At 36.5% G+C, this 26,541-nt stretch overlaps 1 protein-coding gene across 1 annotated transcript in view; it reads left to right on the forward strand.

Annotated features, from left to right (window-relative positions):
• LOC145248847 (peroxisomal biogenesis factor 19-like) overlaps positions 1-26,541 on the forward strand; it is a 108,102-nt gene that overhangs the window by 54,895 nt on the left and 26,666 nt on the right. The window lies entirely within an intron of this gene.

The raw sequence follows: 26,541 nt of genomic DNA on the forward strand, positions 1-26,541 counted from the left end.
TTAATGTTTAGTATATTATCACCCTCTATCCTCCTTTCTAATAAATAGGATCTCTTGATCACCAGAGACGCAAGGTAAAAAAAAAAAAAAAAAAAAAAGTGATGTCGATTTGGACCGTACGTGAAACTAAAATATGCCTTCTTGGTCTTATGGCTAGAATCCAAGAGTAGTATCTACTCTGTTTAAAGATAGTATGATATTGTCGGGTTTCCATTTGTGCTGGGCGTGCATACAATGGATATATGTTACAGACTCCTATAAGAATATTGGAGATAAACCGTAAATAACCAGCTATATTTTGACACTACATTAACTAGCTTACTTAGATAAATATATTTACAGTTTTAACAAAAGGGCTACAATAATATCGCTCTTCTCCATTCATGCTGAATGTCTACAGAATGCTCAGCAGCAATATATTACACATAAAAGATGCCACTGTGGAATTTCCATAGGTCCCACTAGTTAAAATAATGTGTAAGTGGCAAAGCGATTTAAAAAAAAAAAGGGGGGGGGGGTAATTTTACATTTTAAAGTTAAAATAGAAATTATCTTTCTTTCGTTTTGAACCTTTTAGTTTCGTATTTAAAATTGTCTCTATTGCAATAATCTTTGAGTTTTTTTTTTTGTTTTTTCAGAAAGAAACAGAAACAAATTTTTTTGTGTGAAGACTTTATTGTGAGGACAAAAAGGAATTGCTAATCAGAATCAAATATCGATTTATCAGATCTATTTTTTTATGTAGGGCTAACATGGAAAATTCGACAAGATAACTTTATATTTTAGATTATATGTTTAAAAATATATTGTTTATATAATACAGCATAATCATGTTGAAACATTGGTTCACGTTAAATCAAGTGACGTGGAGCCTGACCAGTACCAGATGGGTGACCATTTGGTATTGCTAGGCACTGTATGTCATCTTCCTGTGACCGAGGATATTCGGCTGGGGGCCCACTTGTGAATTTTGTATTCCTTGTTAACACTTCCTCCTTTGGAGGAAGCTGGCATAGTTCACCCAGAGCTAATACCACACCAGCTATTATCATTTTTTTTTTTCTCTTTTTTCATATATACATACAGACACAATGTACTGTCTTAAACAGTTGAGAAGTTGATGGGGTGTGGAGTCTCCTCCGACGCTGCTTCTCTCTCTACTTACATAATTACACTCCTTCATTGAATATAAACAGTTTCAGTTTGTGTTTTACAGTCTAATTTTCTGTGACCTTTTATCCTATCTGTGACCTTTTATCCTATTGAGGTCACCTAAATTACTTTATAGCTTGTTTCAAAGCAAATGTTTTACCTTTTGGCATTTCTTACAATGTTTATCTAAGTTGTTGTGGAGAGGCTACTTGTCTTATCTTTTGACTTTCTGCCGCACAGTATTGGTTTAGTAATGTTGTTATACTAAAAAGACGACTGGTTGTTTACGTAGTAGTCATCGCATCTATATCATAATATGCTAAGGCAACTTCATATATTGATATGCAAGTTAGCATTCTCCACCTGTTTTCTTCAAAAAAAAAAAAAAAAATCGAATCATCTGATCGTGAAGATACAAGGCGGAAAAAAAAAGATGTTAAGAATTTTTATCTGATGTGGTTGTTGTGTCAAATGTGAGACTCTAACTACAATGCACTTTTTGACCTTTGGACTAGTGTCAAATGTGGTATCTGTTCTTTCCAAAGATAGAATAATATCATGTAATGTTATCGATGTCTCCCCCAAAGTGTTGTTACATGGTTTCAATCCTCAGTCAAATCATACTAAAATTGGTACTTGATGCCTTTTTGCTAAACACTCCCTATTATAGAGTATGTAGCGATCCAGGGAATGATATGACGCCTTCCCTTACATCTCTGTGTAATAGACTAGCAAACGAAAATGAGGTCCTTGGGTTGCCCTCGATTATGGATGATCCATCCATTTCATTTTAATATTGTTATAGCTTGTCTAGAGGATGTCTGGAATCGTTCTGCCACAGATTCATCAAGAGATAACAAAGGCAAAGCATGACACGCAGAGCAATGACAATCAGTCCTCCAAGAAATGCTGCAGTGACTATCATACCACAAGAGCTTTGCTATTGTCACAGACCTTGGATGAATGACACCAGCATCCTTCCGCTTGCGTTAGTGGAATGAGTCAGTCAAAGGTGACGACAACAACAACAAGGCTCTTCCAACACTAAAAGAAGACTTCCCAGCAGACTCTGAACACCCTTGGAAGGAGTAATACTCAAACAGGCCCGAGCAAAGGTTGCCAAAATACAGGACAATTTGCACAAGTGGGGCTATGTACACGACGCTCTGTGTCCCTAAGGAGCCGACATTCAGGTTATGGCACGCCTCCTCAAAGACTGTCCCTTAAGCAGGGCATGCTCAGACGCTGAGCTGAGGGATGCTTCAGACGTTTTCTGACGATGGACCGTAAGATGGAGTAAAGCGCTATGATGATGATGATTGCTTTGCAATTACAGAGGATTATGAGCCGAGATGATATTTTGGTAAATTGCTGCTTGTGATCAGCTTTAAGTAAAGTCTGCTTCAATATCAAATTGGGCTTAAGACTAGGATGTGCCTCATCTCTAACACTTAGTACACAATTTGGAGGTTTCTTCAGTGTCTCTATTGGCCAAAATGTTGCTATTACAGATCTTGATAATGCGAATGATATTGTGTTTCTTAGTGTTGCCCTCCAGTGTTCATATCCTGGACCACATCCATCAGTTAACTTCACAAAATCACATGCAGATTAATGCAACAAAAATAAATGTATTGGTTATATATGATGAGCTTTCCCATCGATTTTGACGTATGAGCTTCCACCGCAACAGAAATCCACACTGATGATTTGTTTCTAGTGGTGAAGGCTTTGTGTAAAACCAACTGCACTTTTTGGTATTACTGCTGACCTTTGTCAGTGCAGATGACTGACATAGGACAGAGTATACGGTAGACCGCGGGTTTTTACATCAGTTTTCCTTCAACGATTATGTGTGGTACATACAGAGCCTAGCCTTCCTAAATAATCACCCATGTAATACTAGCCAGGCTCAACATTGCTTAACTTTGGTGATCTGGCACACCAGTTCTTGCCAGATTACCGAAGTTAAGCAACAATGAGCCTGGTCAGTATGACATGGGTGACCATTTTGGGAAGGCTAGGTGCTGTATGTACCGTACCGAAACATTTCCAGGTTAGTATACGGGGGCGTGTTTAATTCACCAGGACAGATGCACCCCTAGTCTTCATCAAGACATGCATCTAGGAGAAGAAAAACTCTGAAAAACCTGAGGTCTACTGTATGCTGTCCTGTGGCAGCCAAGATTAGCAGTTGTACCAAAAAGTGTGGTTGGTTCTACACAAAGCCTTCACCACTATAAACAAATCATCTGTGGATTTCTGAGCAACGTTATTGTTGTGACTGGAGCTGGTATGTCAAAATTGATGTGAGGGTCCATAACTTTCAGTACCATACAGATATTAACCCTTAAGCACAATTATATCTCGCTAACAGATTCCGACGAATTTAAAACAATTTTTTGTTGTGAATTCTTTTTTAGCCTTTTTAAAGTTAAAAAGTATTACTTAAAAAAATTTCCTTTTTTTTTTTTTTTTTTTTTTCTGATTAATTTTAAATTATAAAGGAGTAGATGTCAACTCACTTGCAGTGTTTTTTAATTTTGAAAAGTATCTATAATAAAAAAAAAAAATTAAGAAAACTCTTTTGATTTTAATCTTTATTTGATTTTGTTTTTTTATATATATATATATATATATATTTATTTATATTCTTTTGGAATATATATAAATCTTAAATGTGTATATGAAATGCGTTTCTTTGTCTTTAGTTACCGTTTGATTTTTATTTAATATATATATATATATATATATATATATATATAATTTAAAGGAGATTAGAACAATAGTCTAAAGAGCTGAGTGTATTTTAATGTAACAGTGAAATTACTAGTTTAATTAAAATACAGGAAATAGAAAGTGCTCGTTGTAATTTAGATATATAATAAGCTCGATAGTTAAATGTCCTAGAGCTAATTCAATATTAAGTAATGTGATTGATAATTTAAAATTTAAAAATCAAATTTTAATTAAATTAAAACTCCGTTTCATAAGAATGAACAACAACAAAATCAATTATCTGTATGATCGTTTCGGAAAACAATGCTTTTTATTGTGGTATACATCAAGTTATGTACAATAATTATATATAGTTTTTTGATAAGCAAGGTCTCCTCATCAGCAAATTTTGAAGGGTTTTTATTGAATTTAAAAGACACCATAAATAAACCTAGCATTAAAAGTAAGGCAGATGAATCTGAAAAATTGAAATAAAAGGACTGGATTTAAAATTTATAAGAAAATTAATATGGGTTAGAGATAGAAATAAGTAGAGAAAAATATATTAATTATAAATTTTAAATCCAGTCCTTTTATTTCAATTTTTCAGATTCATCTGCCTTACTTTTAATGCTAGGTTTATTTATGGTGTCTTTTAAATTCAATAAAAACCCTTCAAAATTTGCTGATGAGGAGACCTTGCTTATCAAAAAACTATACATAATTATTGTACATAACTTGATGCATACCACAATAAAAAGCATTGTTTTCCGAAACGATCGTACAGATAATTGATTTTGTTGTTGTTCCTTCTTATGAAACGGAGTTTTAATTTAATTAAAATTTGATTTTTAAATTTTAAATTATCAATCACATTACTTAATATATATATATATATATACATGGAAATAGTATTCCGATGAAATAGAGAAATAAAATAGGAACAAACTAATTGTGTTCATCATTTCGAGATTTCCTCTAGATAAATGAAGATCACCAGTACAAATATATTCAAATATTCTTACTGGTGTTTTGTTTTCTTAATTTCATTCATCTAGAGGAAGTCTCGCAATTAAACCATTTATGGTAGCACATCTAAGACAGTAAACGACCAAGTTCTCTCCAATTCTCTCTCCTCTGATCTTGAGCACGTAGTACAATGGGGAAAGGAGTGGCTGGTTACTTTTAATGCATCTAAAACCAAGCTTCTCTCTTTACATCATCAACATTCTAATTCACATTTGTCATCAATTGAAATGAATGGCTCTCGTCTTCAGGAGGCCTCAAGTTTTGACAAGCTTCTGGGCTTGACCATTACTCCTGATCTTAAATGGAACACGTATATCAAATCTGTTGCCAAGGCCGCTGGAAAAATGGTGGGATCTTTCTATCGATCCAGTAGATATCTCACTGCTGATGCTATTCTCTACCTATATAAGAGCCAGGTACGTCCAAGGATGGAATACTGTTGCCACATCTGGGCAGGAGCTGCTAGAAAGGACTTGTCCTGCCTTGATAGAGTTCAAAATAGACTTCGTAGCCTCGTAGGAGATGTCCTTTTCTCCTCCTTGCAACCTCTATCTCACAGAAGAGATGTTGCGAGTTTGTCTCTGATGTATCGTTATTTTCATGGAAAGTGTTCAACTGAGCTTCAATCTATGGTCCCCCCTCGCCAAACTTTCACAAGAAACACTCGTCTAGCTGTAAACACTATCAATAATTTCCCCCACTCTTTATCTGTGCCTAAACCTAAACGTAGATTCCATGAACAAGGCTTCTTTCTTAGAACTGCACGCCTGTGGAATTGTCTTCCGTTTTCCTGCTTTCCGGCTGACTACAATATGGTTGTGTTCAAGTCTAAAGTAAATAAGTTCTTGATGAGCCGTTTCATATAAGTTATTAAATTTACCAAATTTTCATTACTAATGATTACTATATTGACCAATTTCTACTGTACACTCTTTAACCCTTATCCTTGAGTGGCCTCTGGGCCTTGATAATGTGGTGACGCCTTTGTAAAAAAAAAAAAAAAAAAAAAAAAAAAACGAAATGCTGATGAACACAACTTGGTTTGTTACTTTTTCACATATATATGAATGATGGTGATGGGCTCTCCTGTCAATTAAGATATAGGAGATTCCGTCAAAAGAACTAAGTGGCTCGGAAATCCACGCCGATGATTTGTTTCTAGTGGTGAAGGCTTTGTGTAGAACCAACCATACTTTTTATTTGTATTACTGCTAACCTTTGTCAGTGCAGATGACTGCCACAGGATAGAGTATACAGTAGACCGCAGGTTTTTACATCAGTTTTCCTTCTAGATACGGTCCTGGATATGACCTTAAACTATATCCGATGGTGAGGCCCCAGCTTGCGGGCTTTGGGGAGTGTGGAGCCACCCTTTAATTGCCATTGCTCCCAGGTCCACTCTGACCCAGAGTGGTAGTACCTGTTAGGGTCCCAACTATGGGTTCAATAGAAACCAACTTGCAAAAAACAAATATATTCTATTAAAAAAATTATCTTCAAAATCACCGGATTCGGCATTAAATAACCTGAAAAGGGTTGATATGCCGTAAAACAAAAACAACCAACCAACCAACTTCTCCTAGATACACGTCTTAACAAAGACTGAGAGTGCATCTCTCCTAGTGTATTAATGCGCCCCCAAATACCAACCTGGAAATTTTTACGCCTCAGCACGGTAGATACAGCACCTCCTAACCTTCTCAAATGGTCACCCATCTGGTACTGGCCAGGCTCAATGTTGCTTAACTTCGGTGATCTGGCGAGAACCAGTGTGTCAACATGATTGTGCCATAGAGATTATGTATTTCAGATGATGTCAAAACATTGTTAATTCACTACCCGCACAGTAGCCGCCAATTAGCGTAATGGTTAGAAGCCTTAACTGCCATACGGGTTTCGATCCTGGTTTGAGGTAGTTGCCTGTCTAGCTCCACTGATGAGCTGTGATACAGCGAAACAGTACTGTATGTGGATGGCTATAATGCTCCTTACCTTGAGTTGAGCATATTGAGAAGTGATAGACGAATTACCACTAGCGTATAAACGATGGCCTTTGTGTAAACAAATCGAGCTTAGGTATTTTGAACGATGTCAAAACATTGTTAATTCACTACTCGCACAGCAGCCGCCGATTAGCATAATGGTTAGAAGCCTTGACTGTCGTACAGGTTTCTATCCTGGCTTGAGGTAGTTGCCTGTCTAGCCGCACTGGTGAGCTGTGATACAGCGAAACAGTACTGTATGCGGATGACTATATTAGTTTTGTTTGGAACTCTCATTTACTTCTGCTGTGTACATGTACTTATTCTGTCCCGTCAAGTTTTTTTCACGAGATCAGATTTATCCAGTGTTTTAATAATAGCAACTTAATGCTTATCCTCTTTAAACATTAAATAAAAGACGTGGATTGTGAAAAAGCTTATATGCGGCCATTATTTATGAATTGATTTCTGATTCAATGCAATATTTTGTGGCATTAACTATTTTTATCCTTTGGAGCAGGAGCAGGGGGTAATTAGGTGGGTGAAACTTTCCCGATTTTATTCAGCTTATTTGCAGGGACAAATTTATCTATTTTAGTACTTCATCCTCTCTATTATTACTTATGTCAGCCATTTTGAAATTGAATAACAATTTGGATATGAATAGTCAGTTGATATAATTTCGGATCAAATGAGGATAGTTTTAATAATTTCGAAATTAGATACGAAGATCTATGATTGAAGTGGGAATCTTTTATCCATTTTGACTGGCAGAATTACCTGGTTTTGCCCGGGTGGCCAATTTGTAGAAATCAAATATCTAAAAATATTCCTCTGAACATATAACAAAACTGTTGTGGTTCTGTAAGGCTTCGGAAGAAAGACCCAAGTTTGTATTTAGTGAAAACAAAGAAAAATAAATATAACAAATAAGGAGTGTGGTTATATGTCAGTCCAGCTGCCAAGGACACATAACTTGGGTATAAATTGTGAGTTAACAGAGAGACATATTCTCTGTCTTTATATTAAGTGGAAGTGTTCATTATTATCTATAGGATCGACACCTCACAATAGAAACAAACCTGTCTCTGAATTTTTGAGATGAAGATTGATAATTTGTATTATTTCTATTGTTCGGACTACTGTTCTCATCTTCGGTGTTATTAGCTCAACGTTTCAATCTATGTAACCTCCAACCTTCTTTGGATATATCTTCGCAAACAATGTTATTGGTGAATGATGAAAAAGAATTACCAACCATAGTTGTTAGAATTTACATTGTGTGATGTTCTTTTTAAACGCAAAGAGTGTGTAAAGTCTTTTCCTGTTTTTTTTTTTTTTTTTTTTTTTTTGTACGGATCCAAATTTGCAAATAAGTTAAATTTTATAAAATGGAAAAGACTAGACGCACTTGTCTGTTTTATGAACATCACACAATTTGAATTTGTTTGTTAGAAAAAAAAAATAGCAAAAACATTTCTTTTTCTCTATTCACCAATAACAAGCATTGTGAAGATAGACCTGAAGACGGTCGGAGGTTACATCGATCGAAACGTTATTATCCAAGATGATAACAGTAGTCCGCACAATCAAAATAATACAGAAACCAGCCTATTTATACGTAGAAATAATTTTATATCGTCAATATTCAACATATGTTTTCAACCCGGGCCATTTTCCAATTCCAAGAAATGGAATCTGATGATATTGAATACTATGGATTATGGCTCAGAACAAAGTATAGTATCTGTTCTGATACTACGCTTCTTTTTCTGTCCTCGGTCGGTGACGGAATCCTTCATGACTGAGGTAATTTTGTTTCTATCCAAGCTGGATTTTCCCCACATTAAAAACCGTCTAACTCTGCCCTCGTGAGGAGGCAAGTAAATAGTTTCTTGGACAATGCTGGGTTCAAACGCATCTGCTCTATCTGGGATCCAGAGCACTGCTAAAACCAATTTAAGTAAATTTTAGGTTACTACCTGCTCTATCTAGGATACTAATTTATAAAATTGGAGAGGCCTCCAGAGCACTACTAAAACCATATTCCCTCTTCTAGTAGATGAAACACACTAATGAAAGTATGATGAAATTTAATTATCCTGTAAAGAAATGTTTGCCATTTCTATCCTAAGGAATTTATCATTCTTCTAATTTTGGATATTATACATCTGGGGAAACAACCAATCAAGAAAATATAAACTTTGTGTTTTAAATTGAAATACAGTAGAACCCCATGATTCGACATTAAAACTTGGTAATAAAATACAGTGCAGTATATAATACATATGTGTATAATCAAATAACATAAATAACACCATAAGGTGGGGCAAATGCCATAACCAGGCCACAGAAAAACATTGTATTCCACATCGTAACCGTAAAAACATATCCTAGAGCGACCATATCCCGGGGTTCTACTGTATGTATGAAATATGTTTGAAAGCCGAATTACGATGTAATATTATGAAAATAAACAAGTATTTACTTGTTTGAAATTAATATATTTCAGAGTTATACTCCATTGTCAGAATTTTTTTTCTTTTTTTTTTCCTCGCTATAAGTTGAAGAAAATAAAAAATTAATTCAATAAACGCCTCTAACACGGAAAATACTACTTTGAATAAACTTTTGTTTTGGATTAGACATTCAAACATATTCACAAACAACAAAAATATGATCTAAAAACTACATTGTCTCTGAAAGAAATAAACATTATACCGGTTGTGATAGAAGCAACTGGCTTAATAAAAAATAATTTTCAGAAATACTTAGAAGCAATCCCTGGAAGACCAAGCTGTAATGAAATACAGATAGCAGCCGTAAAGGGAATCGCGTCTATTCTGAAAATAGCCCTCAGATATAAATTTAAATCATAATGGAATCAAGTGTTAGTTCCAGGAGGGATTAACCCCTTGATCTCTTAAAACTTACTGAAGTAAAATAGACAACTGCCATTTTTATAATAGACTAGCCTGGTTGCCCTGCATTGGCCGGGTGCTTGGAGGTGTGTGTTGAGCAAAAAAAATAAAATAAGTTGTAAGCAGGCAGGCTCGAACTCGTACCGCGAAGGAGGAAAAGAATGTGAAAAAAAAAACAAGTGCCATCTTTGCTGTTGCGCCCATCGCCAAACCGGAAACGATGTAGGTTTAAATTAAGGCTAGTCAATCGAAAAGAGGGGATGATTTTCGAAAATATCAGCGAAAAAAGCAACCCCTCTCTGTAGAAAAGTGCTCAGTTGAGGGTGAAGGAATTAATGCTTTCAGCCAATTTTTCTGTATTTGTTGTCCGAAGGGTCAAGCTGCAAAAATGATACAGATTTCATGAAACTCTGTTGTCTCTGTCAAAAGTTTTAGGTAGACATACATATATACATTTAAACAGACAGGTGAGATTTATATTATAGATTATCCCAGGTATCTCAGAGTAGTCTAGTCTGGTCTAGCATTCATCTTGAGTGGGTTGAGCCAGCTTTCTTTGAAGGAGGAAATTTCTAGGGAATATTAAATTCACCAACACTCTCCAGTCACATTTATATATCCCAGTTGAGGGAGATAATTTTGACATTGTTAGTTTTTGCGGCAAAGTGTCGCTGTCCTCCCACATACAGTGCCTTGTATTCCCGAGTAGCCACTCAATTAGTTCTAACCAGGTTTAATGTTGCTTAACTTTAGCATCCCTGCAAGTGATTTCTACATTTAAGTAATTTTTGATTACTATTGTTTCACTGCTCTACTTGAATTGTCACAGTTAAGTGGATTGACTTGGTTAAAAGTTATTTGTGATACAAAATAGAGATTAAACAAAACTGACATTTAAATTTTAATCTGGATTGTAAAAAACAATGACGAATGATGATGGTTAATTATCTGTATGCCAGTAAAAAAAGCTCAATTTTTTGTATTTTAGATGCGTGTAATTACAAATCTTTGCATGTCTTTGAAGAATATGGTTATACAACTGTTCCCCACTTTTTATGTGGTCCTTTGCATTATTGTTCCATTCTACAAGATCTTTCAAGCTGTACCAGAGGGCAGACAAGGCAGTGTTGCTCCATCTCCACATTCACAGATGGTTGGATTAGTTTTATTACTCCATCTGGTCCTCACTCCATTCCTATTCTTAATTGGTTTAGTGCTTTTCACTGGAGCCAGGATGCTTCTGAATCGGAGAAAGAAGCCAAGATTATAAAAGGATATTCCAAGCTTTTATCTTTCCATCATCAACGCTCTGATCCCCGTCTGGCATCAATTGAAATGAATGGCTCTCATCTTGAAGAAGCTCCATGTTTTGACAATCTTCTGGGCTTAACCTTTACTCCTGATCTGAAATGGAACACATACATCAAATCCGTTGTCCGAGCTGCTGGGAAAATGGTGGGATCGTTCTACCGTTCCAGTGGATATCTCACTGCTGATGCAATTCTCTACATGTATAAGAGCCAAGTGCGTCGAAGGATGGAGTACTGTTGCCACATCTGGGCAGGAGCTGCTAGAAGCAGCTTATCCTGCCTTGACAGTGTTCAAAATAGACTTCATAGCCTAGTGGGGGATGCCCTTTTCTCTTCCCTGGAACCTCTTTCCCACAGAAGAAACATTGCGAGCCTGTCTCTGCTTTATCATTATTTTCATCTGAGCTCCAGTCTATGGTCCTCCCTGACCTGACTTTCACAAAAAAAAACACTCGTCTAGCTGAAACCACTATCAATAATTTCCCCCACTCTTTATCTGTGCCTAAACCTAAACGTAGATTCCATGAATAAAGCTTCTTTCTTAGAACTTCACGCCAGTGGGACTTTTTTTTTTTTTTTAATTATATTTTCACCCCAAACAAGGCACATTGCCACTTTGGTGTAGGGGGCTACTATGGCCTTCGGGACAAGACCAAAGTGTAGTATCTGTTCTTCAGATGCTGCACTTCTATTTCTTGTTCTCTTTCGGTGGAGAAGTCCTTCACAACTGAGACAATCTTTATTTTCGTACCTTTTCTCCACGTTAAAAAACGACCCTGGTGTCTAACTCTGTCCCGTGGGGAGGCATAGTAAATAGGTACTATCAGGGGTAACATGTAGGGATTAGGGCAGCGAGATGTTGGTTCACGTTGCACTTGAACTTATGCATGTCAGTACAGTTGGGGAAGCAGTGACCTGGAATGGAATTCCAAAATCTAACAGTTCTGGGGAAGAAACTACTGGAGTAGAAAGATCTTTTACATCTAGGGATCTCTACAGTGTGGGGGTGGGATTTTGCAGCTTGTCGGGTCTGTCGAGGGTGTTCACGTCGTGGGGGCACAAGTGCTTGCAGTTCATCAGAGCATTCACCATTGTAATACTTGTAGAACGGCAAAGGGATGCAACGTTTCGACAATGGGACAGAGGCTGAAGCTTAGATGCCAGTTTAGGACCTATCAGATTTGCGACTCTCTTTTGAACCCTGTCAAAGAGCGAGAGACTAGTAGCCGATGCACCAGCCCAAATATGACAGCAATACTCCATACATGGGCGAATAGTGGCCTTATAGAGGTACAGGATACTTTCGGGTGTTAGAAGTTTTCTAGCACGGTAGAGAGAGCCCGCCTTCCTCGCAGCGGCCCTGGCAATGCCCTCGATGTAATTGTTCCAACTCATGTTTCCTGTGAACGTTAGGCCAAGGAGCTTGAGAGACGTACTCTTAGATAAAGAGTCGTTGGCCATTGCTATAGGTGGTAGAGAAGGTTTCTTGTAATTATTGAATGAAACCAGTTTTGTCTTGGCGGCATTGAACGTGACCATCCATTTTTGTCCCCATTCCACTACTGATTGGAGGTCATCCTCTAGTGTTTCTGCCATTACTTTAGATATATGTTCATTTGTTTTCCTGCCGTGCCTGCTATAGAGTGTGGTGTCATCAGCATATATACCCATCTCAGAGGCAATTTTGTCAGGGAGGTCATTTATGAATATCAGGAACAGCAGAGGTCCAAGGATAGATCCCTGGGGCACTCCCGGATTTATATCATATTGTTTAGATGTACGACCGTCGAGGACAACCTGGATTTTTCTCTTATCTAAGAAGGATTTAATTATGTTAAGTATTCTACCAGTGATACCGTATGATCTAATCTTCCTGAGGAGACCCTCATGCCATACCCTGTCAAAAGCCTTAGATATATCTAGAGCTACCGCTCTGCCCTCTCCCGCTTTGTCCAGTGAATGGTATATGCGTTCAGAGATTACAGTGAGGATGTCTGCCGTGGAACGGGCTTGTCTAAATCCATATTGTTGGTCGGTCAGAAGTTTAGCATCTGTAAGGTGCTGGACTAGAGCATGGTTAATTAAGGTCTCAAATATTTTGGCAAAATGTGGGAGGAGGCTAATAGGGCGATAATTTAATGGGTCAGTTCTTTCGCCAGAATTCTTGAATACTGGTACCACAGAAGCAGTTTTCCAACAGCCCGGAAAGCAAGATTCATTAAGGCATTTGTTGTAGAGTTTGGAGAGAACTGGAGCTACTTCGGCTGAGCACTTTTTTAATAGCACAGCTGGGATGAGATCGGGTCCACATGCTTTTGAAGTGTCAAGATTTTTTATGATAGCATGCACCTGAGCAGGGGTGATTATCAGATCGTCTAGCGTGGCGTCTGTCCGCATAGGAAATTGAGGTAGGGGGTGGTTTAGAGGGTCCAGTGTGGAGTTTGAGGCAAACCGACTGGCAAGTATGTTAGCCTTCTCGATTGCTGAGCAAAGAACCTTGTGATTGTTGGTTAGTGGGGGAATTGTTGATTGCCCATTATTTACTACACTGTTGTAGATTTTCCAGAAGTCACGAGTTCCTAGTTTTTGTGCTTTGATGCGTTTTTTAGTGGTTTCCGTAAATTCCCTCTTAGCTGTCGCTATTTCTTTCTTAACGTACTTCTAGCTTCTATGTACTTCTGTCTGTTTGAACTGGACTTATGTCGGTTAAACCTGCGGAATGCATGCTGCCTTTGAGCAATGGCAGTTGCGCAAGTCGAAGTAAACCATTGGGGAGAGTGGGGCTTGCTATAGAATTTCCGCATGGGAACATGCGCTTCGATTGCAGTTTTGAACCATTCAGTGGTCTCGGTTGCACACTATTCAGCAGGAAGAGAAAAAATATTTCCCCATGGGGCGTCTCTGATAAGATCTCTGATGGCTTCCCAGTCAGCCTTTTTATAATATCTCGTTGTTTTGAGCACTGGCTCTTCAGTTTTGGGTCTAGAGTTTAGGGCGATTTCAACCATTATCACCGCATGATCAGCGTTCCGAAGTGGGCGGTCGGCTTTCGTTACACAATCATCAGGAACTGTGGTCAAAAACAGATCTAGAAGTGATGCGTGTTGTTCTTCCGGATCAGGGAAACGGGTTGGAAAAGTAACAATTTGCGATAGGGAGTGATATACAGAGAAGCTATGAGTTGCGCTGCCTGCTGCATCTGTGTAAGTAGAGAATCCAAGCCAGTTTTTGTGATGGACATTAAAGTCACCAAATACATGTACTTGGGCGCTAGTGTCGAAGAAGAGTGCTGTGTCTATGCTGTCAGATACTTTGTTTATTATGGTGCAGTCTTGGGTCGAGGGAGAGTGGTAGAGAAAGTAAAAGTAGCTAATGTTGTGTTGCATGATTAGTCTAAAGCACATAAAGGCTTGATCATCCGTTTCTAGGTTTGTTTCTCCAGTCAAGGGAAGGGTATTACGAATGTTTCCTGCTTTTCAGATGACTACAATACGGTTGTCTTCAAGTCCGTGAACAAATTCTTGAGGAGCCATCCCCTTAAGTAATCCAATTTACCAAATTTCCACTACTAACTATGACTGACATGTTCCCCTTGACCACTGTACACTCATTAACCCCTATCCTCGAGTGACCTCCGGGCCTTGATAAGTGGTGATGAAGAAATCCAAATAGAGGGATTTTTAATGTATACATATGGAGAAATCCATAAAGTGCAATAGGTTTTTCATGCAAGTTTTTTTTTTTTTTTTTTTTTTAGATTTTCAATCTGTGCTAAATAGCAAAATTTATGGCTGCCTATGAACATTATTTTGCTGAAAACATTTACTCTGATGAGATGGTCCATTGATTTGAAAATCCATGGATTAGGGAAAAAATTTAATATTTTTGTATTTGTTGTCGAATAATAAATTTGTCATCATTTTTTTTTTTATTCAGAGAATTTAATTCTAAATTTTTATTTATACTATTACTCTATCTCCTATATTGAGCCTTTTTGTATCTGGTTGGGATGTCTTATAGATATTGATATTAATATTTATATGGACTTTAATTTTACAGTATTATACAATCTGTAATCTGGAAGTATTTCAAAAGTCAGTTAATGAAAATATATACTAGCAGGCTGCCCAGCGTTGCCCAGTCATAAGATATGCTTACATATATTTTAATTCCTGCAGATTACATATTTATTATTATAGAGACAAATTGTCTACTGAGTATTATATTGAACCTAATACATAGTGGTGAGATCAAAAAAAAAAAAAAAAAAATACATATGATTTGGCCATAAGCTAGATTCGAAACCAAATCATACAACTCTCCACCCCCATTCCTCAGCCTCTGAGCCATTTGGGCAATGTCAAAATATTAATTCACTGCCCGCATAGCAGCAGCTGTATAGTTGGAGTTTCTAACCGTTGTTAGAAACTCCAACTGTCATCTGGGCAATCAGTTTTCGATCCTAGCTTGAGGTAGTTGCTTGTCTAGCCACACTGATGAGCTGTGAAACAGTACTGTATGTGGATGACATATATATAGGCATCCACATAAAGTACTATTTCGTATCACAACTCATCAATGTGGCTAGATAAGCACCTTTCCCCAACTGTAGATCGAACCTACAACCATCAAGATGGCAGTTCTACCCACAAGGCTACGAATCTGTGCCTGCAAATGTCCCTCATTAAGTGCCTATTAAAGAAGCACTTGCCCATCGCTTCACAGTGCTCAAACTGCTAATCTGTTTACAAACGGACAGTGAGCTACATATAGATGAGATATATAAATTCACTTGTGATTTCGTTTTTAAACAATGAAATAACCTGATCGTTGAAAACAAGATTCAAACAAACAAACCCAAACGGTCCAGAGTTTTTTTGTTTTTTTTTGTCCCTCTCCTAATTATTTAGCGAACAAGCAGACGACAACTGATTATTTTATCTTTTCAGGTGACGAAAGTTAGGTTAAGGAAGCTATTAATCATAAGGTGTCTAAAAGAAAATGTTAAAACAAGACATTTTTATTAAATGGATATTTTTATTAGAAAAAAACAATTGTAAAGAACTTTATCTATATGTATAAAAGGCAAAATGTGTGTGACCATTTCGTGTATGTCTTCAAAAGGCTTTTCTTGCACAAGGTCCCGGGTTCGTTACTATCGCTTACAACTGTTTATATACCCCCTATATCATAATATCTAGGGTTTGGGAACGCGGGTCGTCTCTAGATTTATTTACGTCGACTTTTATGAGATTCGCGCTATTTCGCCCTGTCCCCTGTTTGTCCTGCATTTTAGTATAAATACAGTGAAATTAAATTAAAACATTGCGTTCTAGGCTCGGCTTTCGCGCTGCTTTCCCCCTTCCCACCAGCATCTGGGGGGAAGGGAAAACTAAAAATAACGACCCCGCGATGACCTCATTTAGCGTCTTCCTGTCAATCAAACCTCTTTTACTAGCTTTAATAAGCCTTAACTTAACAGCTAATCAATTACTCTCACTCGTGGTCGAGACCGTTAAGTAGTTGGCTTTGTTCTCCACCTACGCGTCGTCAAGGCTTTCTGGATTCAATCCCTCTTCTCGACCAAAACAATTTTTTTTCTTTTACACCTTTAAACACCCGAGCAACGTTTTTTTTTTTTTTTATTACTTCGCTTATTCTTTTAGTTTACCCCTCCCCCATACACAGGTTTATTTATGCCATTTTTTTTTTCCGTTTTGGTTTTGGGTTTTTTTTTTTTTTACATCGTCTTTTTTATAATATTTAAGCAGGGTTATTAATTAACCCCCCCCCCCCACCATACACACACCTACAAACACCCGGGCAACGCCGGGTACCCCCCCTGCTTGTCTATATATATAAAAGCGAAAATATGTATGTGTGTTTGTGTCCGCTAAAAACTTTCGACAGACAGAACAAAAATTGACAAACTTGGTATCATATTGAAGCTTCATCCTTCACCCAAAAAATATCGAAAAATTGACCAAAAACGTTAATTTTTTCACCCTGAAATCAAGAATTTTCTACAGGTCAACAAAAACCGTCCTCTCATGACGAGATCGGTTCTGCGCATGCGTCAGATGATGTCATGACCTGATTTAGTTTAAATAGTTGAAGAACTGACTAAATTTCATGTACGTTGTGTTAGCTCAGTTGGTTAGAGCGTTGGGTCATTATCTAAATGTTTTGGGTTCGAATCGTGGTGCGAGATGTCTTTTTTTTTTTTTTCGATTATTTTTAAATATTTAAATATTAAACCAGTGTTATTTAAGCCATTTTTCACGTAACCTTCGTTTTTCTGTTTTTTTGTTTTTTTTTACTTTGCTTATTCTTAGGTTTTCATTAACACCCCACCCCCAACCAACCACACACACACCCAAAAACACCCGGAATAACCACCGATTTTTTAAATTTTAATATTGAAACAGGCTTATTTAAGCCATTTTTCATGTGTTTTTTTTTGTTTTTTTTTAGTTTTAACGGTCGTTTTTCTGTTTTCTTATTTGTTTTTTTCGATTTTTACATTTAACGTTGTTCGTTTGCCTTACGTTAGTTTTTTTTTTTTTTTTTTTTTTCGATGTTTTGATTACCCCCCCCCCCACACACAAACACACCACCCGGGTACCCCCCCCCCCACTTATGTTTTAACGTTCGTTTTTCTGTTTTCTTTTTTTACTTCGCTTATTCTTAGGTTTTCATTAAAAACCACACACACCTCCAAACACTCGGGCAATGCCGGGTATCCCCTCCCCCGCTAGTCCAATATAAAAGGGCAAAATGTGTGTGTGTCTTACAAAAACTACCGACAGACGCATCGGAACATGACAAAATCAGTATTGTTTTAAAGATTGGTCTTTCAGACGACAAATATCGACAAATTCGCCATGAACATTAATTCTTTCACCCTCAACTGGGCATTTTTCTACAGGGAGGGACGATTTTTTTCGTTGACATTTTTGCAAGCCATCGTCTCCTTTCAATTGACTTAATTTCAACACTCCTGACTTCCGGTGTCATCATGGACACATCAGCTAAGACATTACCTTTTTTTTTTTTTTTTTTTCTTCACCTTCTTTTCCTCCTTCACGTTACGGGTTTGAGTCTGCCTGCTTACCACTACCACTTTTTTTTCTTTTTTAACAACCCGTCTCTTCACTCGGGCTGCCTACTGTTGTTTTGATCCCCCCCCCCTCCGTTACACCACCTCAACACATTCCGATCAACGCCGGGTGCCCCCCCCCCCGCTAGTTTGAAATAAAGTTGAAAATCACTCCATATTTCAATGAAACTATCATCTAATTGGTTGTTTTTTTCTATGGCATATTAACTCTTCTTGGGTTATTTCATGCCAAATCCAGTAATTTTAGAAAAGGTTTTACGCTTAGACTTTTTATATCTTCAAATATTTATTAGCAGTATGTGGTTGTTTTTTTTTTTTTTTTTTTTTTTTACTTTGCAGAACATGACTGAGTTTTGTAAAAGTAAAGGCAAAAAAAAAAAAAATTGACCCTGTATCTTCAGACAGCCTGATCTGATAACACTAAAAATTATCGTTTACAATTCTTGGCTTTCATAATATTTGGACTGTTCAAAAAAAAAAAAAAAAAAAAAAAGTTCCACGCATCAATATTGTCATTATTACCAACAATATTTACTCAGTAAATTTTTGTGTAATAATAACGTGCATTGTGTATACGTTTCTATATTTGTATTTTGTAACTCGTCATGAAATCGTTAATTACATGTTTTCAATGTTCACGTCTTATTTTTGGAAGACTCGGTGAGATTTCAAACAAGGTTTTACAGCTGGATGCTCTTCCTAACGATAACTCATTACAGATTAGGGGTCTGTGTTTTATCGAGATGCAGTCTCTAAGTTATCAACTAAAGTCAGTTGTCCTCATTCGACAGTCGTTCAGTTTAATTTCCAGGCGTTTTAAGCCACAACCTCCAGAAAACAGGCCTGTCCTAGAAGTCTCGTTTATCTGCTGATGTCAGAGGTGTTGGTAATAAGTCAGACCTAAACTAGATTCTTCAAAAAGAACGATTAAACACTACATACGAGGACAAGGACAGAAATTTTTCTTATTACATGTAATCTTTGATCATGTAATTGCTTCGTATTTAAAAAAGATTCTGCCGGTTTTGTTGATATATTGGCATCGTTGACTTTTTCTGAACTTTTTAGATGAGGATTGGTTATATTATTTAGATTCATTGGACTACTGCTCTCATTTTGAGTGTGATTTTCACAACATTTCGGTTGATGTAACCTCAAACCTTCTTCAGATATATCTTATTCAACTCTGGAATGTGGACAGAATTTCGAACGGAACACTTTATTTACTTCACAAGGGTAGCATGCTCTCGTTCTGTCAGCCATGACTGGATAGAGATCTTAAGTAATTCACAATTGTATTTTTCGGTCGCCCACACTGAGAATTGAACCTTCAACCTTCAGGAGAATATCGCTTTTTACAATTGATTTTGTCCTTGCAGACAATGAATCCAAATAATATGAATAACCGATCTTCATCTCAGAAATTCAGAAAAGTCAGTCTGGTTGTTTTTAAATCATTACGGAAGGATGCCTTACGAAGAAACTGGGGGTGAATAAATGGTCTAATGCAAGCATATCAATCTCAGTTCTCTGGGAGTCATGGAAGTTAGTTTATGTCGTCATAATGGCTGCATTCCTACATTTCTAACTGAAGTGGTTTAATAAAAATTATTACAGAATACTTTTTTCGTTTGGAGATGCGCAATAGTTTGGTCCTATTCAAGAATGCAAGTACGAGTTGTCTTAAATAAGTTTCCAGACTTTTTTGTATTGGAACTTTTATTCATGGTACACACATGAAACTCTAGTCCCTTTCAAAGTAATCTCCTCTGGCTGCAATGAGCATGATCCTCGTCATAGCCTCTTTCATCTCCTCGATTGTCTCATAACGACAGCCTCAAAGGTTTTCCTTAGAGCTGAGGGAATGACCAAAAGTCAGAGAGAGCAAAGTTTTGGTCAAATAGTCTGTGACAAGGATGGAGTTGTGGACTAGTGCATTCATGCAAATCTTCTGCATCTTCAGTTGCTCGTGACTAATTGTATGTACCGTTCATGCACTGACATTAAACTGTGCACTGATTGTTTCTATACACACATGACAGTCCTTATCCATGAAATTCTTTATTTGGCCAATCAACTCTGATGTTCTGACTTTGTTACTCCTCCCACACCTCATCATCCCTCACAGACTCCCTGCCTTCCTTGAATCTCTTATGCCATTCAAAAATTGATGGGGGAAAGTTATAATGCAAAATGTTTTCATGGCGAAATTCAGAAGCTGACAAATTCAGCAAAATTTGGAAGTTTGTTACAAACCAACTCGTACTTAACATAAAGAAACTTGTTTTTTGACTGCGCATGCACAGTCGTCAAACAGTTGAATACAGATAAAAATCTGGTGGTCTTCCACGTACCAATTTTTCAGTTTTGATCCCTTAGGGGCTCTTTCTTTTTTTTTTTTTTTTTTTTTTTTTTTTTTTTTTTTTTCTGGGTGAAAACCGATTAAAAAGTTTTCCACATGTCTGAATACTCTATATACCAAATTTCAAGTCTGTAGATCAAAAATTCTCATTTTTATAGAGATACAGATGGCAAATGATGATCCGCTAATTTAGTTCTTTGAAAAACTTTTCAAATGAATGATTGTAAATCCCTCTTGAGTTTTTGTAATATAACTGTCTATGACTTCCTTGATAATAAGGATAGTGATAACCTGAAAAAAAAAAAAAAAAACCTTGTCCATGACGGATTCATAAGTCTTTCCTAAAGTGAGGATGGATGAGAAATTCTTGCTACTCTACACCCCTCCTCATATTTTGATATTTTCTTTTCCCAAGTTGCTGTGGGGGTTCCAAATAAGGTTGCAATGGGCCACATGCGGCAAACAGGCTGCATATTTTTTGACATACCTGGCCTAATGGATACTACCCAGCCTATGAAATTTTGATTACATATTATCCAATCTGTTGTGATCATTTATCTACTGACTAGCAAGGAAACCCGACCTTGCCCGGTATTGAATGATGATCAACAAATGTTTTCACTCTATTTTTATTGTCATTGAAATCTGTGAATTCGCCTAGTTTTCAATCAAATCGATTGATTGCCTGTTCCAGATGGGGACTCATCACAGTGCACCGAAAGGAAGCTTCACATGCCCACCCGCAGTGACTTAGTCCACAATACATTGTAGTCTACATTGCACTGTAGAGAACCTACTATTGATTTTATAAAAATTATTTTATATATAATGGCTTGAATTAAAGTTTAAAATGCAAAAGTATCATGCTTCAGTTGTGGTCTAAACAAAAACTTTCATTTCAAACGCGCCCCTATCATATCGAACAACCTGCTGTTGATTTTATATGCCGGGGCTTTCTGCTCATACTGTGATAATGGCTTGAATTTAAGTTTAAAATAAATAAAAAAAGTCACAAATAATTGGTGCAATTGTGCTCTAAACAGAAACATTCATTTTGAACGCACCCCTATCATATCGAATAACCTGCTGTTGATTATATGTTGGGCCTTTCGGCTTGTATGGTAATAAAACTGCTCAAATGCACTTGTGATGTTAAGCCGTGTAAGGTCTAAATCGCCTATACCTTCTTTCATCCGATTATTTTGATTATTGATACTTATCGAACACCTTCCGATACAAAACCTATCTAAGAATACTGCCTTTCACATTTCATAAAAATCGATCGTGCCGTTTTCAAGACTATAGGGAGCAAACTCGCAAACGCAAAGTTCCTTTTATAAATAGTACCTATTTATAATGCCTCCCTACCGGGCAGTTAGACACCCCGGGCGTTTTTTTAACGCAGAAAAAAAAAAAAAGGAAGAAAATAAGAATTGTCTCGGTCGTGAAGGATTTCTCCTCCACTGAGAGAGAACAAGAAATTGAAGTGCAGCATCTGAAGAACAGAAACTACACTTTGATCGTGGCCTGTCGTTTGGAACATTATGAACTGCTCAAAATGCGAAGGAGGAGGATAAGTTTTTTTTTTTTTTTTTTACATTGGATTATTTTGATTATCGATACTTATCAAAGACATTCCGATACAATCATACAAAACATATCAAAGAACACTGCCAGGCACATTTCAATGGGGAGCGAACTAACTCACTCATTCACGCGCGCGCAGACACAAAATTCCTTTTATATACTAATAGATATTGTTTGTAACATTATGAACTCTAAAATACTGCTCAAAGGAGCCTAAGTGTATTTATTTATTTTTACTGAAAATGCAACATTTCTTTCATGCTTCACTGAATCTTATTTTTTTCTTGATCTTTTTTTTATTTTTTTTATTTATTTTTTTTTTTTTGAAGTCTGTTTGGTTGTCTTATCCACTTCATTTCTTCAATCCTTTTTCTCTGTTGATTTCTCATATAAGTCTCATCCATTTTTATACTTCCTCTTATTCTCAACGGGACCCTTCTCCTCCTCCTTTGCTTCCGTAAAGTAATAAAAGAATATTTATTTTGGCCATTACTTTCGGGGCCAATTATAAGCTAAGTTAGTTTTCTTTTGCCAAAATCTGTTTTGGCTTCATTTTTTTTTTTTTTTTTTTTTTTTTTTACGGTGGTGGTGGTGAGAATTTTTCTAGATTTGCTAAATCAAATATTCAGATGATAATAAAATAATTGTTGGATTTGTTTTTAAGCTTTACATGTTTTTATTTCAGTAACATTTTCAGATGCGTCCTTACGTCTTAAAAACAATTTGTTGGTCTGTCACAACTAAGTTTAGAATAACATTTGCATTACTAAAAATGCGCTGATTGGATGGACCTTGTATTTTGTGTCCGACCATCTCTGTAAGCCTGGTCGTTGACCCGTCACGCTTGTTTCCAATAGCACTTTCTTTGGTCCATCGCGCTTGTGTTTCCAATAGCACTTTCGGTATTTCTACACTTTATCGATGAAACTGGAGACACCATTTTATTTCGCGCACCTGCCGTTAAAATCCAAGGGAGAAATCATTATTTTAAACTATGGCCGAAGCAAGCATGAAATAAATAGCAAAAAAATTAAACTGGAGAACGATTGCTTCCGGAAAGAATAAATTAACCTAAAAATAAACGAAAAACTTTCTCGTTTTCATTAATTAAATCGAAACATTTCCAATTAAACAATTATGGATATATGTTCTCTTTCACTTTCTTTATTTACTGTTTTTCATAGTTCTTTCCGGAAGTTTAATTTATCTAGTTTAATTTTTTTGTTATTTATTTCTAAACTTCGGCCACAGTTTAAAATATTGATTTATCCCTTGGATTTTAACAAATGCGTGAAATAAAATGGCGTCTCCAGTTTCGGCGATAAAGTGTAGAAGCACTGCATTTTCTTTGGTCCGTCACGCTGGTATTTGAGTTGATTGTTAAACGAATCTTCCGACGTAATGGATGTAGCGTGATAATATCGGTTCTTGTTTATATTTCTGCGTTAATTTCTCATGGGTTTTATTTTCTTTTTCAGATTGATTTTCTTATCAATCTGATTATCGGGCAAATTCATATTTTTTACTTGAATGAAAAAATCAAATTACATACTCTGACTTTTATGGCGATTATTAAAGAATATCGTAATAATTTTTAGGAAACTATGAAAAAACATTACTTGCATCATAGCCATAAAAAAAAAAAATTAGATCATTTCTGCATCGATAGGATTTTCTGTCAAAAATCAACCGATTTCCTTTTGTATACTGTTTGTAATTTGTGGTCTGCTTCCTTTCTGTCATTGCCATAATTTCTTGTAAGTTTTCTCTTGTCTACATAACTTGTTTGGTTAATTTTATAGCAAATAAACTCTTTGAGTTATTCCATGCCAAAGTTCATGCATATTATAAGGAATTTTTGTATATGTATACATGTGTGCTTCAGATATATATATATACATGCTATATCAAACGCAACACGCATATATATATATATATATACATACATACACACACACACACACTAGAAAATTTATACAAAGATGAAAGAGATAGTAGACTATGTTCATATAATTGTGCATATGTATACATGTGTGTATTTTCATCTAAGAGGCTTGCGTTTTTCTAAAATTGGGCTTAAGTAGGACCTCCCCCCCCTCCCACCACACACACATAAATACAAATTTAAAGGGGTAACCATGATAAAAGAGGCTGGCCGAGAGAAAAATCATTTAAAATTTACAACAGAGACAAGATGGATCAACCAACCTCACCATCCCCCCCTTCTTTTTTTGACTTGGCCTTGTGCCGAAGTTTTTTGTTCATTTTCCCAATTGTATTTTTTTTTCCTGTGAATAAAAAATTTAATATCTCAAAGTGTAGTATCTGTTCCGGCAGATACTGCAAGCAAAGACCATATGTGGGAGTAACTCCACATATCAGACCTTGGTCAATGTAGGGGCAACCCTACATACCAATTGTCACTATCCAGCTCCCATTTCCCACCCATCGAGAGCTGGTCCCCCTTTTCCCTCCCCCTTCCTCTCTCTCTCCACATTAAAAAACGGCCTTGTGCCTAATTTGCTCAGTGGGGAAGCAAATAAATACATCTTGGCCTTCAGGTCGGGATCAAAGTATAGTATCTGTTCTGCAGATTCTGCACTTCAGATAATTTGTACCAGTCAATGGAGGGGAAACCCTCTATACTGGGCCAATTATTATTTTTGGTAACCAGAGTGCCCCCTTTTTACCTACTTTTAGGGAAGCTGATTTTTACCCCACATTAAAAACGGCCTTGTGCCTAATTTGCTTTGGTGGGGAAGCAAATAAATACAGTGTGTGTGTGTGTGTATATATATATCACACACACATATATATATATATATATATATATATATATATATATATATATATATTAGAAAATAGAAAAATGATAGATAGCAGACGGACTTGAAAAAAATATAATTAACCATATTAGGTAGACTTTTAAGCTAATGTATATTTTGTGAAAATACAATTTTTCTTGCATTTTTTTTTTTTTTTTTTTTAACAAGGGAATCACCACTTACTAAGGCCCAGAAGCCGTTCATTCGAGAATAAAGGTTAATGAGTGTAATTAAAGGGGACTTGTTGACATTGGACTTTGTAGTCAGCTGTGAAGCAGACCAGTAGAACAGTTCCACAGGTCAGCAGTTCTAAGAAAGAAGCTTTGTTCATGGAAACTTGTGTTTAGGTACTAATATAGAGTAGGGAAACTTGTTGATAGTAGTTGTAGTTTGACCATTGCTTTTTGTGAAAGTTTGACGGAGAAGAGGGAGACCATTGAATGAAGCTCAAACAAGCAGTTACTGTGAAAATAACTAGATGGGTTTATAATGTCTCTTCTGTGTGGTAAGAAGTTGCAGGGAGGAGAAAAAGTATCACCTTCTAGGTTTCGTAGCCGGTTTTGAACTCTGTCCAGGCAGGATAAGATCTCCAGGCAGCTTCTCCTCAGATGTGGCAACACAGTACTCCATTGTAGGGTGTATTTGGCTCTTGATTAATAATCCTATTTTAGTTCCCTTTTGTATGCCTTGGTGAACAACTTTCTATACCTTTGTTCTGATGTACCATGCCTGATAGACTTTTCCCTTGGTGAACAACGATGAAACTTTTCTGATTAATAATGATGGCAGAAGTTCCTTGAACTTCTAACTATTGCAGTTACACTAGCACCAGCTCTTTTTTGTCTTCCAATGGTATTACCAAGGTAACAAAAGAACTTCTGAACCACCTCAATCACCTTTTCATCCAGATATCCTTTCCATCACAATGAAAGTAAACATGTATATACACACTAATGATTGGACGATTCCAATATTTTTCCCAATTCCGTACTAAATTCCTGATTCCGTACTAAATTCTTTATAAATATCTAAATATTTAACTATAGCAGTGTTATTTTGTCCTGATTACTGTAAAAATACATCTTAAATGTGCATATATTTTCTCAGACGTAAAACACACACTTCTGAGGGGATGATATAGAGATTTGAGCCTTACTGGAGGTTTAAATCAATAAATATTTATTTTATTACTACAATCGGTGGAAGACGTTTCTTAAACCAAAATCAAATAAAAAAAGATAATTTAAGAATCGATTGTGGCATTGGAAAATAGGCTCAAGTTTTTCCGATCCGGATACCCCAAAAAGCTCCGAATTTTTCCAATTAATCGTCCCAGCACTAATACATACATCTTTCAAACTTTTCATTAAGGTTTTACGGAAGCCAAAATAATATCAGCAAAATATGTTCAATTTAATTGATTTTTCAAGTTTTTTTTTTGTTTGTTTTTTTTTTGTTTGTTTCTTTGTCTAATTTTTATTCAAATGTATTTTGGTATGCAAACATGTGAGTGACGCGGACGTGTGGCTAGTGTA

The sequence above is a fragment of the Euprymna scolopes genome, chromosome 27 (assembly GCF_053919585.1).
Source record: "Euprymna scolopes isolate OS-2025 chromosome 27, ASM5391958v1, whole genome shotgun sequence".
Classification (NCBI taxonomy): domain Eukaryota; kingdom Metazoa; phylum Mollusca; class Cephalopoda; order Sepiida; family Sepiolidae; genus Euprymna; species Euprymna scolopes.